The sequence below is a fragment of the Notamacropus eugenii genome, chromosome 4, assembly GCF_028372415.1.
Source record: "Notamacropus eugenii isolate mMacEug1 chromosome 4, mMacEug1.pri_v2, whole genome shotgun sequence".
In the NCBI taxonomy this organism is placed as follows: domain Eukaryota; kingdom Metazoa; phylum Chordata; class Mammalia; order Diprotodontia; family Macropodidae; genus Notamacropus; species Notamacropus eugenii.
The window spans coordinates 405146967-405161398 of record NC_092875.1 but is presented as its reverse complement, the minus strand read 5'-3'; positions in this window follow the sequence as shown (position 1 = coordinate 405161398).

Sequence of the window (14432 nt, the reverse complement as noted above, 5' to 3'; positions counted from 1 at the left end):
TCCTTGCACAAAACACTCCCTCTTTGGAGATCTTTTGTGTTTTTCACTTGTTCTCCACACCTGGAATGCTCTCCCTCCTCATCTTTATCTCTTGTTTTCCTTCAAGTCCCAGTCCAAATCCCTCCTTCTTCAAAAAGTCTTTCCTTATTCTGCTTAATGCTAGTGCCTTCCAACTAAAATTGTGTCCATTTTATCCTGTATATAACTTGTTTTCTACATATTGGCTACATATTGTCTGTCCCTTGGGGATCTCCTTGAGAGCAGTCACTGGTTTTTGTTTTTCTTTGTATCCCAACTTAGCACAGAGTAGGCACTTAATCAGTGCTTGTTAATTTGAATTACCTTTACTTGACTTAAAGCAAGCACAAATTTGCTGCTTTGCAATTTCTACCAGTAGTTTCTGGTAGTATCATCCTTGCATATGACATTATTCAAATGCTTGGAAAAGATGTTTATCATGTCTCCCTTTCTCCTTTCTTCTTCAGGTTAAATAGTTCCAATTTCTTCAATAAATCTTAATGTAGACCTACACTATCCTACATGTCTTTCTTCAGACAAACTCTAGATGATCAATGTCCTTCCTAAAATGTGATTCCAGAAGTAAACACAATACTCCAGGTATGATCTGACAAAGGGGGAAGAAGATGGAACTATCACTTTCTTGGTCCCTTTTGCAGGATTATCATCCTTTCCCATCACCTATACATGGATATACCCCAGGGTTCTCACCTGGGACCTTCGTTTTCTCATGTTTCATTTTCTTGGTGATCTCATCAGCTCCTATGAGTTCAACTATCACCTTTCCACAGTTAGTTCTCAAATCTCTACACCCAGCCTCAGCCTCTCTCTTGAACGTCTAAGTGCCTACTAGACACCTCCCAAATTCAGTGTGTTCAAGACAGAGATCATTATCTTCCTCCTCTACCTTCCCACCTTACCCAAACAGGGTTCATCTTTCTAACTTTTCTTTCCATTAAGGACAACAGTCTCCTTCCAGTTAGCCAGGTTTGCAACATTAGCACTATCCTCCTCTGTCTCCTTTTCCCTAACATCTAATTAAATGCCAATTCTTGGAGATTCTACCTCCAGAGTATATCTTAAATCTGTTCCTCTCTTTTCATTCACATGGCCACCAGCCTAGTTCATACCCCCATCACCTCTGCCTGGACTGCTGCAATAGCTTCTTAAATAGTCTTCCTGCATCATCTTTCCCTTCTCCAATCTGTCCCAGACACAGCTACCAAATTGGTTTGATTCCTAAGTGCACATCCAATCATGTCATTTCCCTGATTAGTACAGTCCGCTGGCTTTCTCTTGATTCTTGGATAAACTACAGACTTCTTTGTTTGGCTTTTAAACGCCTTCATGGTCTGCCTCCAAACTGATTGCTATTTCCAGGCTTACTGAATGCTTTTCTCCTTTTGCACATTATACATTCTAAATAAATTGTTTTATTTGTTGCTGCCTATCCACGACATCCCAGCTCCTATCCCTACATCTTTGCTGGGTTGTCTCCCATTGCCAGAATGTACTCCCTCTGTACCTCTGCCTAATAGAAACCATATCTTCCTTCAAAATGAAGTTTACTTCAAGTGTTACCTACATCCTGTTCCCCCATTGCTAGTACCCTTTCCTTAGAGGTTACTTGACCTATAATTTGTATTTAATTTTCTATGTACATATTGTCTCCTCCCCTCTCCAGCTCCCATAGAATGTAAGCTCATTGAGGCCAAGGAATGTTTTGCCTTTGTCTTTCTATCCCTAGCATTTAATTTAGCACCAGGCATGTAGTCTAAGATTGGGAGTGCTCTTTTGGTTGCTACATCATACACAACTGATTTGTATGGAGCTTAAAAATCCATTAAAATGCCCAGATCTTTTCAGATAACCTACCAGGGAGCTATGCCTCCCCTATTAAGTACTCAATTTTTAAAAACCCAAGTATTTCATCTTAACAGATTCAGTCCCATATTCTAGCCAGATGAGATTGTTGGGGACCCTGGCTCTGTAATTCAACTTGTTTAATTATCTCCCCCAGAAGCAAATATCAGGCTGACTTTTTTCTGGTCTAGTCTCTGGAAAGTACATGAAAGTGGATGAAGTGCATCAAGTTCTCACTCTGTCTCTGCCTACGTGAAGTAACTGGGAGCATACAGTGGTGGTTACAGCAGGGATAAGCTTCTGGGTTCCTTCTCTACCATGTCAACCCTGTTGCCAGGACAGCACATAGTAGTAACAGCTATAAAGAGGGCAAAGATTCTTTTCATTGTCTATTCCTCCATACCAATATAACAGAGAGAGGGTCATTGAACAAAGTTATCTGTAGTTACATCTTTCAAGGACTCTTGTATGGTTTTGATATATACAGAAGAGACAGAGTTTTCAGAAAGAAGTGTGTTTTGCTCTGCTGAATCAAACACTTCTCTGGCCAGAAAACAGTATGAATAGTGGGTTCTTACATCTTTTTGTGCCTTCAATCAATTGTATTATTGTGAAGATGCAGTCTTCTGTTGAACGCAGGGTATTTCAAAAGTCTTTATGCAGTTTTAAGCTTAGAGCTTAAAACTTACAGCTGAATACTGCACGAAGACTTTCAGAACACTCAGCGTAATTTACAAATGCTTGCTTTATCATTTCATCAAAGATATCTCATTGCAGATCGTTCACATTTTAAAATCTCATTTTAAAAATTAATGAACATTTATTTTCTCTCCCTCCCATTGCCTCCTTAACTGAAAAAGAATGGAAAAAAAAACCACATCCTTGTAATAAATATGAATAGTCAAGCAAAACAAATTCTCACATGGGCCATGTCCAAAAAGGTATTTCTCATTCTGCATCTTAAATCCACTACCTTTCTGTCAGAAACTGGGTAGTATTCATCATCATCAGTTCCTTGGAATCATGACTAGTTATTATAATGTGTAGGTCATTCTGATAAACATTTTGTAGAGTTGGGGAAGGAGGCATATGTGTTAATAGCAATCAATAGTTTCTCAATTTCATTTTAGGGGTAATAAAGTCCTTCAATTTTTTTCAAGCATTTTCAAGAATATCTTTGAGATATTTTGAGAATCATTTCCTTCATAGTCAGTCAGTTGAATAAATATTAAGCATCTACCATGTGCCAGGTACTATGCTAAGTAAACACTGAAGACACACACAAAAAAAAAAAAAAGGCAAAAGACAGTTACTACTCCAAAGGAGATCACAGCCTAATGGGAGAGACCCTTAAAATTGTGTTACCTCTTGAATGAATTCTTCTATGTATAGTTGGCTGAATTCAGTTACATTTCTGATCTTTGTTTTTCTTCAGTGTCATTTCAGTTTCTTCATGCAGAACCTTGGGGGCTGTTTGGATTGGAATACAAACATGGTAGCTCATTAGTGTAGAAAAAGTTGTTATAGAAATCTTTACAGATTTTTTCCATTTTTTGTCTGCTCATTTCTCTCCTTTCAGAGAAGCAGAGTAGGTATAATGTTGGACTTGGAGTTAGAAAGATTTGCGATCATGGGTCATTTTTCTTCTCTGAGTAGGTTTCCGATCTATAAAAAGTAAAATCTGTTAAATAACATCAGCACATATCTCCCTGGATCAGATTAGGTAATGTGCGCAAAGCGCTTCACAAATTGTAGAGAACAATATAAATATAAGCTATTATTATCCCCAAATGCCCTCAGGATGATCTGGCTTAGCTGGGCCTGAGTTGGCAGCCAATCTTCTTTTAATTTCATTTTTAACCCTTCTTTACTTATCACTGTTTTTATAAGAGTAATAATGTTGCACTAGCTCACTTTGTTAGATATTAAAAATAAATTTATATTCTAAATCACTATTGTGCTTGGCTGCCATATCTTTCTTCTTGCAAGGATCTTAAAGGTCCTTAATGTTTGTTGACCTGTGAGATTTTTAGGTTCTTTACATCTTATCATTGTGACAACTGGTTTTCATTTAACTTAAATATTAACAGTTAAATAAGAATATTTAATTCTTAGTGTAGCCTGCGGGCCCCGCAGAAAAAGCTACCACTGAAAACCCCAAAAACCCGAAGTACATTCTTTCACATATACATACATTGTCAGAATATAGACTGGATAGACTGGATATACCTAAGGAATATACATAGAAGAAAATGTGTGTGGCCAGAGTATGTGCATGGTTCAGCAACTCATACCTTTCATACTAAAAAGATGTCTTTGGATGAGACCATGGTGCTACTCTCAATGTGCTTTCTTCCTACTGGGCTTTATTCTGTGAAGCTTACTCTCTCCTGCCACCATGTCCCACTGTCTTTGTTGTTCCTTCTTTCTGACAGTTTGCCCTTGTAGGTCTGTCTGTCTGTCTCTCATAAGTGAGGGATGTCTATCAGCTTCTAAAGGCTTAGCTTCTAGAACCATGACCTTTTGGAACACAGAGTAGTGAGTCAGCTAACATTTCATTGAATTTCTTGCCAGTAGGGACAACATCTCTGCCTTAGGCCTCTATCTAATTTAGAGTTAGAAAGTCCCCTGTCAATTCCTGTACCTCACTCAGTCATTTCAGAGGCTGTTTTCCAATAAACCACAAAGCACTATCTAGATCTGAGGAACTAAGGTTTTCCACTTTACTACATAGTCAAGTAAAGTCAAAAAGCATTTACTAAGTACTTATATGCCAGACTCTGTGTTAAGTGCTGGGGATACAAAGAAAGGCAAAAATAGCTCCTGACCTCAGGGAGTTGAAGTTGTGCCATGAAAAAGAATCTGAGTAAGCACCAAAGTTAACCAGGAGGACAAAGTCACTGTGCTTGTTCCTGCTGGATCACATTCTTGACTTTATTTGTATATGCTGTGTTTGTCCTTCATTGCTGAAGAAGACCATGCCATCAGAGAAATGATGACATGACCTGCACTTGACTTTGTTTTGAGTGAGGGAGGGCTGTGCAAGGTCACCAACCTCACTTTCTCTTCCTGAACCATTCAGGTTCATATTCCTCAGGATGACCAGAACCTCCTAGCTTTTTAGAAGCTACAAAAGTGATATGCTCTCACTATCTTTTTGTTCCCATTTCATAGCATTAACAGCTTTTAAAAACATATATGATTGTAATTGCCTCAATTGTTTCCTGTATCTTCTGATTTTTATTCTTTTTTCTAATTTGGTATGTATTTTAATGTTTGCTCTAATAAGCCACTGTTCTGAATGTAAATAGACAGATGATTGGAAAATGACTTCCATATCAGTAAACATTTGTTATCTTCTGTTTATTAAAATATAAACAATTGTATTTTTTGTGATGTTATTTGGTGTTCACCACCTTTAGCACCCACTGACTCTCTCTTGAAGAAGTGTTCATGATAGGTAGGTATGAGGATTCTATAGAGTCCATAAATCTATGCTGTCTTTCATTTCTAACTTCTGAACCATATTTTCTACTATGTTTTTCTTTATTCTCCTTTAAGCCCATTTTTGCATGAAATTGACTGAGCATTGTTGATTGATTAGATTATTGATGCCTCTGTTGACTTATGCAGGGTTTTAATGACATCACAAAATTTTTCTGTGTGCCCATACTTTCTTCCCTGAAACCGATGTTGAGGCATCAGTTGCAGTTATTTTCTGGTGGTGTTCTTGCAAATGCTTGTCATGATCATTTCAGTACAAGATGTCCAAATGTCTCATGTGTTGATGTTTCTTGTTGCCTTTGGATTCATGACCATCCAATTCTGTCCACACCTTTATTTACCTCTCCAATGAAAATCCTCCCATTTATGACTACAGCTTCCTTTTGTCTTTGTTTATAATGTGAGAATATCATGATGAAATGATTGGATTCTTCCAGTCTCTACTTGCATGTCCCAGTGATGCATCTAGCCTCATAATATTTGAACCCAAGCTTATTATCTTCCTTCTAAAATCTGCATCATTCTCTTGACTTCTTTAGGTTTATTGTTTAGGTTGTTATCGTCACCATTCACCCAGTCTCAAAAGTTCAGTAGTTTGTATGATATCTTGGACTCCTCTGCCTCCCTCACATCTCCTATCTAATCTATTACTAAACCTTGCTAATTCTCTCTATATAAGTCCCTTATTCTTATCAACTTGAAAATACTAAACAAATTATGATAATTGGATGCAATGGATTATTGCCATATTATGTGAAATGTTGGGGCATGCTGTTTAACAACCAGGTCTCCAAAAGAAAAGAAAGGAAGTAAAAGCTTAGAAAGATCAGAATTCTCATGAAACTCTGTTTGTAAGGACTCAGGAGAGGAAAAAAAAAATACACCCATTTAATCTGGACTGAGAAACCAAGATGGCAAAGCAGCCGGAAGCACTGTAGGAAAGAACTTCCCCTCCCTTCCCCCAAAAAAAATCCTCAGAAAAGAAAATGAATTAAACAAAATCCTGATGGGGAAATCCAAGAAAAAGTCACAGTGAGTCATTTTTCCCACCCAGGTCAGTATAGAGAAAGACAGAGATGTCTGTAGACAGTGGAGAAGGGGCCTGGTGTGGCACACCATGCTCAGAAAGAGGATATGAACCAGAGCAAGAGGGAGCCCCATATCCATACCTCCAGACCTATATATAACAAGGCACCTCTATAGTGACAGGTATGAATCACCCACTTCCCAGGTCTGGGCCACAGATCTGGGCCAGACTGATGAAAGGACCCCCACCTACCCTCCACCCCAGCAATCTCAGCCTCTAGACTACATACCAAGAGAGGACCAAGTTCAGGAGTAATCCTCAGCATGCTCAGACCCCAGGAACAGAGAGGGGAATCTGTTCCAGCCTCCATTCCTGTCTGATGCCTGCAGAGAAATAACCAGGGCAGGAATGCCAGACAACAGAGTCTGCAGTTCTAAACCTCTGAACCAGTAGAACTTCCCAGGGGTCTGTCAGTGGCAGAATCTAACAGTCTACTGTTTCTCAGACATAAACCCAGATCAGGACCTTGCAGGACCTTAACAGAGCTCAGACCAGAGGGGCAATAATCAGACTTTGGCCTGGATCAGATTACTCTGGGAGTCCTGAAACTTGCAGATCCCAACGCTGAGTTATCCTTGAGAGCCTGAAACAACACACATTCCAAACTCCAAGAAAGCAATAGCAACACTGAACCACCTCTTCCCTCCAGAAATGCACAGAGCCTGGTCCTGTCATCATGTCTGAAGACAGGAAGTAGTCTGAAAGAATGAGCAAAGAAAGTGAAATCTTAAAGACTGCTCATAAAGAAGCAGGAAGTCAAAGCTTTCTTTGGGTTTGAAGACATCCAAACCCCAGAAGCAACCATGTTATTTATCGGCTGTTATCAGTGAGTGACATATGACTGCCTTTGATTTAGTACAGTGTCTGACAGTGACTTAATTGGATTGGTCCATTGGGAACAGAAGATGCCGTAAAGAGTGGGAGAGGGAACCCTGGCCTTATGGACATGGGGTGGGTGAGAGGTTACTTAGAGAGGGAGAAGTCGGTTGGAAGCTATTTCTTGCTAGGGTTTGAAGGCAGAAACTTAGAAAGCTCAGTGATCATGAAATCCTGTTTGTAAGTGCTGAAGAGGGAAAAAAAAGAGTGCAGATGACCTTTCTGTCAGTTCAGAATCAGAGGTTTGCAGTGTCCCTGACTGGACAATCACAGATTCACCTGCTTTATGCTGTCCAGTCTGACCCCACTTCTACACTTTATCCTGGCTTGGGTGTTAGAGTCAAGGCCATGCAAAGCTTTCTCCCACTGTTGTAGGCCCCTGGTAGTTTCAGTTCAATGTTAGAACAAAATGAGACACTAACAGGTCATTCAGCATTTCAAAAAAAGAAAATGCACTTGGCCATGGCAGGAGAAGGATGGCCAAGGATGCCTGGAGTTGCTGATTTGGCTGATAGAGGTCTCTTGGCCAAAGTCACCCATCCCGATGCATCTCCAAGCATCAGTGATGCTCCCACAGCAACTCGTGGATGCTTTATGCTCAAGAAACCTGAAAGTGGTGTCAACAGCCTGGCCCCTTAGTCCCCCTGAGCCAATCAGAGCTTGAGGATGTTCTCAATACCTTTAGGGAAGAACCTGCCTTGCATGAAGGAGTCAGAGAACTCTCCCCCCTCATTCCCGCTTTCTGGCTTCCTCCAAGGCTCACCTATAATCCACCTGCTGGAAGAAGCCTCACCTAAAATCCTCAATGCTTGTCACTTCCCTTGATTAACTATCTCTTCCATTAGAATGTGAGGTCCTTGAAAGCAGGGACTATAACTTTTTTGTGTGCCCTTAACACAGTGTCCGGCAGATAGGAGGCACTTAATAAATGCTAAGTGACTGGTTGACCAATGATGTTGCTCCTGCTATTTTCACACAATCAAAATAATTGAAATTCTAAAAAAAGGAAAATCTTTATAAAGAAAGTCAAGGAGCTGTTGAATGCATTTTGTGTTCGTAGCAAAATTTTGTAGTAGACACACCCATCTGGTTCTTCATTGCCAAAGATCTCTAGAACTTATTTCCAGAAAATCAAGAAGATCCCCTCTGGTCTAAAATAGGAAAGGAACTTTTAAAACTTGCCCAGAGTTACTGAAAGGAATTTGTAGGTTAAAAACTTTAGTATGTGCTTGGTTTATCGACAAAAAGATACCAAAAGGAGGACAATTAGTGTAGTGGAGGAACATTTAGGGGACATAGAGTCCAAGTTATATCTCTCTATGCTTTAAGACAAATTACCTCATCTGTATAGATATAATGAGGGTGGCAATGGATTAGATGATTTCTAAGGCACTTTTCAGCTCTCTTCCTAGCTGTATGACCCTGGGGAAGTCACTTAACCTCAATTTACCTCAGTCTCGTCATCTGTAAAATGGGGATAATAACAGCACTTACCTTCCAGGGTTATTGTGAAGATCAAAGGAAATAATTGTAAAGTCCCTTCCCTCTGAGACTCCCACCAGTTGATGCTGTATTTTATAGCTTGGCTGTACATAGTAGTTTGCCTGTTGTCACCTCCGTTGGATTGTGAGCTCCTTGAGAGTAAGGATTGTCTTTTTTGTTTCTTTATATCCCCAGAACTTAGCTCAGTGCCTGACACATTGTTGTTGTTTGGTTGTTTCAATCATGTCCAACTCTTCATGACCCCATTTGGGGTTTTCTTGGCAAAGATACTGTATTGGCTCGTCATTTCCTTCTCCAGCTCATTTTACAGATGAGGAAACTGAGGCAAACAAGGCTAAGTGACTTGCCCAGGGTCACGCAGCTAATAAGTGTCTGAAGCCAGATTTGAACTCAGGAAGATGAGTCTTCCTGACTGCAGACCAAGTACTCTATCCACTTCAACACCTAGCTTCCCAATCTAGTAAGAAGCAGGAGTTTAGTAAAAGTTTATCGCTTGCCTTCAGGGGACAGACAGATGCCATTCCTTCAGGTTCCCTCTGAATATCTCCAGGCTTGGCCTGTTGGGACTATTAAGAGAGAATCACTAATCCACCACCTCTCCCACTAGTTCTTTACACTGAGCTGCCTGAGAGGACAGCACACTTAGGGCAAAACCCTAGTGATCTTAATAACCCTCCTAAACTAGTTTGGCAGTGATTAACAAACTACCACCCAGTCTATTCCAGTGATCCTGAACACCCTGCTGTCATTTTACAAATCCTTCATTGTCCATTCCCTGATCCCAACCCCCTCAACACAATCTACCCCTCTCTCATCCCCCAAGGTCCTATTCTAAAGCTATCCATCTCTTTCCCTGATCCCTCTAGAATATGCATTCTGGACCATAAATAACACACTTGCTTTCATCTTAAATCTTTTCTTTTCCCTGTTTTTTTTTTTTTTATCTTCTGGTTTTCACTGAGCCCTAGCTCGCTCTTGATGACACAGTCTTCCTGGCCACTCTTCCTATCACTGGCTGCACTTTCACTGGTAGAGGTGGGCGTGTTGGGATACTAGCTCTCCACTACCACTCCCAGGCTCTCTCTCTTTTCCTTCGAAGTTCATTCAATACATATTTATCACCCAATCAAAATTCCAGTATCTGTTATCTACTGGCCTCTAGGGCACTCCCCTCCTTTCCTTAATGAGTTTATTGCCTTAACCCCAATTCACTCTAGAGCTCAGAGACCGGACAACAAGTCCCCACCCACCTAGAACAGAGTGCATGTAATAACTAAATAGGAATTTGTTTCTCTTTTACCCAGGAACCCTGAGGGTCTTCCCCTCCCAGTTGGATTTTTTTTTTTAATTAACAGGGCCATCCCTTGAGTAACTTGAAGCCTATTCATTGAATGGGTGTATCTCATTCAAAGTAAGATTGTGATAAGACCTAGGCCTGAAAGGGCCAGGGTCTCCCACTGCATCCTGGGCCATCTGCAGTCATCCTGAGGAGTATCATGCCACTGGACCCAGATGGCTCAGGAGAAGAAAGCAGGGTTGGTGACCTTGCACAGCCCTCCCTCACTCAAATCCAAGTCAACTGCAAGTCATGCCATCATCCTGATGTCATGGTCCTCTTTGAGAATGAAGGACAAACACACAAGTCATTGCCTAGTTCATCTTCTCTTCCTCAATTTCTACCCTTGTATTAGCGGACTTCAAGATACATATTAATAGTCCCTCAATTTCCTATGACCTACTCTTCCACCCCATCGCAACTATACCTCCTCACTCTCCAAAGTTACTAATGATCTCTTAATTGCCAAGGCTTTTTCTCATTCCTCATCCTTCTTGATCTCTTGGCCTCCTCTGACACTGCTGACCACTCTTTTCCACAGCAAATCCTCTTCTCTCTAGGTTTTTGTGACATTGTTCTTCCCTGCTTCTCCTCCTACCCACATGACCACTCCTTCTCAGTTTCCTTTGCTGGATCCTCATCCAGGTCATGCTAATCCTGGGGATCTCATGTTGCTCTACACTTGAGCCTCTTCTCCTCTTCCTCTATATAATTTCACTTGGTGATCCAGTTTCCACATTGCTGATCCTCAAGTCTGCTTATCCAGCCCTGTCCTCTCTGCTTATATCTCTCAGTCTCTGTAATGGGAGTCAAAAATCATCCGGCCATGGATAGACCTCAGGGCGGGCTACTGAGGGGCAGCTTGACTGGGGGAGGCTTGTTTCCTATGAAGGCCCACACCTTTTGCTGATTGCTAATGAGGCACTGGATCACTAGGGATCGTGCCCTCTGGCTCTGAAAAGAGTATATATGCTCTGAGAGGAGGTTTTGCTTTGGGGCTTAGTTTTTAGAAGAAGGTTTACGTGCCAGATGAGACTCTGGGGAGCTGTTTAAAGAAGCCCTTGTCTTTGAAAACCCAGATGTTGGTGCCTCTTTCTGGTAATGATGTCTGTATTGTCTATGGTCAGACAGTTGGAAGCCCTGTCTGTTGGTCCTGCTTGTATTTTCTCTGTTGGTATATCTGTTTAATTATAGTGATTGTTGACCCCTCAAAAGTTGCTTTCCTTTTAGAAAAGCAGGTCTAAGAACCTGTACAGCAGACCCTCTTATGTATGCTGGGGTATTTAATGCTAAAGTCTCTCATATCATGTATCTCTCAGATTGTTCTTAGTTTTGTATCTCCAGCTGTCCATGGGGCATCTTGAACTGCCACAGTCATCTTAAACTCAACATGTCAAACACTGAACTCATTCTATTTTCTCCCCATGTTCTCTCCTTCTTCCCCCTTCCTAATTTCCCTATTATTGTCAAAGGTACCTCCTAGTAACTCAGGCTCAACACCTAAGTGTTATCCTTAATGTTTCACCATCTACCCTTGCCATCCAATCTGATGCCAAGGCCTGTGAGTTTTACAACTTTGCTTTCATGACATCTTTCACATATATCCCCTTTCTTCCTCTGACACTGCTGCCACCTTAGTACAGGTCCTAATTTCCTCATACCCAGACTACTGCATTAATCTGCTTGTTGGACTCTCTACCACTCCTGTCCATCCTCCAGTCATCTGTCAAAGTGATCTGTCTGACCATATCACCCTCACTGATCTAAGTTGAGCACTGGGCCTGAAGTCAAGAAGATCTGAAATCAAATTAGGTCTCAGATACTACCAGATGTGTGACCCTGAACCAGTCACTTAACCTCTAACTGCTTCACTTTATTCAACTGTGAAAAGGGGCTAATAATAGCATCTACCTGACATTGTCATTGTGAGAATCAAATGAGAAGTTATTTGTAAAGTGCTTAGCACAATGACTGGCACATACTAGACAACATGTAAATAATTATTCCCCTCTATCCCTCCCCCCCACTCAATAAACTCCAGAGATAATCTGTTATTTCCAGGATCAAATGGAAAATCCTCTATTTGGCATTCAGAGCCCTTCACAACCTAGCTCCACTCTACCTTCCCATACTTCTTAGACCTTGTACCTCCTGTGATCCTGTCTATGATCCCAGGACATTGGCCTTTTAACTGTTGTTTGAACAAGACACTCCATCTTTCGACTCCAGGCATTTTCCCTGGCTGTCCCTCTTGTCTGGAATGTTCTCCCTTCTTATTTCTACTTCCTGGCTTCCCTAGATGCCTTCAAGTCCCAACTAAAACATCACTTTTTACAGGAAGCCTTTCCCAATTTCTCTTGATTCTAGTGCCTTCTCTTTGCTGATTATTTCTAATTTATCCTGTACATATCTTGTTCATCCAAAGTTCTTTTCCTGTTGACTCCCCCATTAGACTGTGAGTTGCTTAAGAACAAGGATTGTCTTTTGCCTTTTGTTATACTCCTTGTGCTTAGTGCATTCATTGTCTGGTACATAGAAGGCACTTAATAAATATTAATGACCTGATTGGTTGGGTAGGAGTTTAACAGTTTTTTTTTCTTCTCCTACCTGTCTAACAGGGAAGAGAAAGTGAAGTTGGTGACCTTGCACAGCCCTCACTCACTCAAATCCAAGTCAACTGCAAGTCATGTCACCATCTTGATGTCATGGTCCTCTCCCAGTTCCCTCTCCTCTTCTCTCCTCTCTATCCTTGCCTGGTGTGCTCTACCCAGGGAAAGGTACACTTCCATGGCCAAAAGCTGCCTGTTTTCCTTTAGTTTTATTGGCTAAATTTCTTGCTTAGAGACCAAGCCTTAAGCCCAATTTACTCTGGAGCTCGTAGATTGGACAACAGGTTCCAGCCAACCTAGCACAGAGTGAATGTAAATACTAAATAGTTTCTCTATAACACTAAGTATTTCTCTATAACACTAAAGTATTTCTCTTTTAGCCCTGGAACCCTGAGGGTCTTCCCTAGTTTGAGGTTTTTTTTTTATTAAAGGGGCCATCTCTTGAGTAACTACTTAAAGAAGTCTGTTCATTGAATGGGTGCATCTCAGTCAAAGTGAGAATCTGATAAGAACTTAGCCTAAAATGGTCAGGGTCTCCCATTGCATCCTGAGTCATCTCTAGTTATCCTGATGAATATCTAGCGGCTGGACCCAGATGGCTCAGAAGAAAGTGAGGCTGGTGACCTCACATAGCTCTCCCTCACTCAAATATAAGTCAGCTGCAAGTCATGTCATCATCTCGATGTCATAGTCCTCTTAGAAAATGAAGGACAAACAAACACAATCTGTCTAACCTGTCTTCCTCTGGTTCCTTTCTCTCTCTCTCTCTCTTTCTCTCTCTCTCTCTCTCTCTTTCTATGTCTCTCTGTCTCTCTCTCTCCTTCTCTCTTTCTCTGTCTCTGTCTCTCTCCCTCCCTCTCTCCCTCCACCTCTTTATTGTTCTCCAAGGTTCTGTGCTCATCCTCTGCCTACAATCTTCTTTAGCAAACTCATTCATTCTCATGACTGTGACTGTAATATCTCTTCAGATGATGTCAAGATGTATATTTTGAACTCACACCTTTCTTCCTAGTTCCAGACCCATATCTCAAACTGTCCACAGGCCATCTCCCCTTAGATGCTCCATAACTACCTCAAACTCAGTAAGTCTCAGAAATGAAGAAGGAGAATGTACCCAGGAGTGGCTGTCAGAAACAGCAGAGAGATTAAGGAAGATAACTGAGAAAAGGGCTTTGGATTTGATAATAAGGTGCACATTAGTAACTTTTGAGAGGACAATTGCAATAAGATGGTAGGGACTGAACCCAGATTGCAAGAGCTTAAAAAGTCCAAGAAAACAAGGCATGAGAGTCATGAGGTATAGACTTCTTCCTCTGTTTCTCTCTTTTTAAAAAAATTACTTTCTTGTTCTGAACTTAAATATACACTGAGATGAGGATTTCCATTTAAGGTAGGACAGAAAAAAGAGGATTATATGGGAAACTGAAAATCTCTATCATATATACTTGGATTTTTTAAAAGAATATAATAAATTTAACATGTTACTTTCAAAGCTGACCTGCTCATCTGTATTTCATCATGGACTTTCCTTTGTTGTCTTCTGTGTATTTTTAAAATGTTTCCTTTTCCTACCTTTTATTCTTTTTTTTTTTTGCTAACACTATCTTCCCTTTGTTAACTAGCTTCCCTTTTCCTC